This window comes from Triticum aestivum, chromosome 4B (genome assembly GCF_018294505.1).
Source record: "Triticum aestivum cultivar Chinese Spring chromosome 4B, IWGSC CS RefSeq v2.1, whole genome shotgun sequence".
NCBI lineage: Eukaryota > Viridiplantae > Streptophyta > Magnoliopsida > Poales > Poaceae > Triticum > Triticum aestivum.
Genome location: NC_057804.1, coordinates 606074203 through 606074584, shown reverse-complemented (window position 1 = coordinate 606074584; position 382 = coordinate 606074203).

The following is a 382-nucleotide window of genomic DNA, read 5'->3' as shown; positions in this document are numbered from 1 at the left end:
GGCCCTCGCCTTGCCGCCCCGTCGCCCCTCCGACTTGCCGCCGGCCGGATCCGGCGAGATCCGGCCCGGGAGCTCCTCGCCGCCCTTCCTCCTTCCCCGCATCGACCAACTCCGGCGATCCTCGAGATCCGCACCGTCCCGATCCAGATCCAATCCCGAAGGTTGACCCTGATTTTTGCCCAAGTCCCCGAATATTTTGCATATTCTAGTGCCCCCTTTGACCTGCCATATCTTGCTGCATACTGCTCCGTTTCGTGCGTGTAATATGTCAAATTGTTCGTCTCAATGAGTACTTCATTTCATTCCATTGCATCATGTTCATTTGAGCTCATCTTGATGTCTGAATCATCGTTGCAAGAGTGCTATATGATGTTGTCTGCTG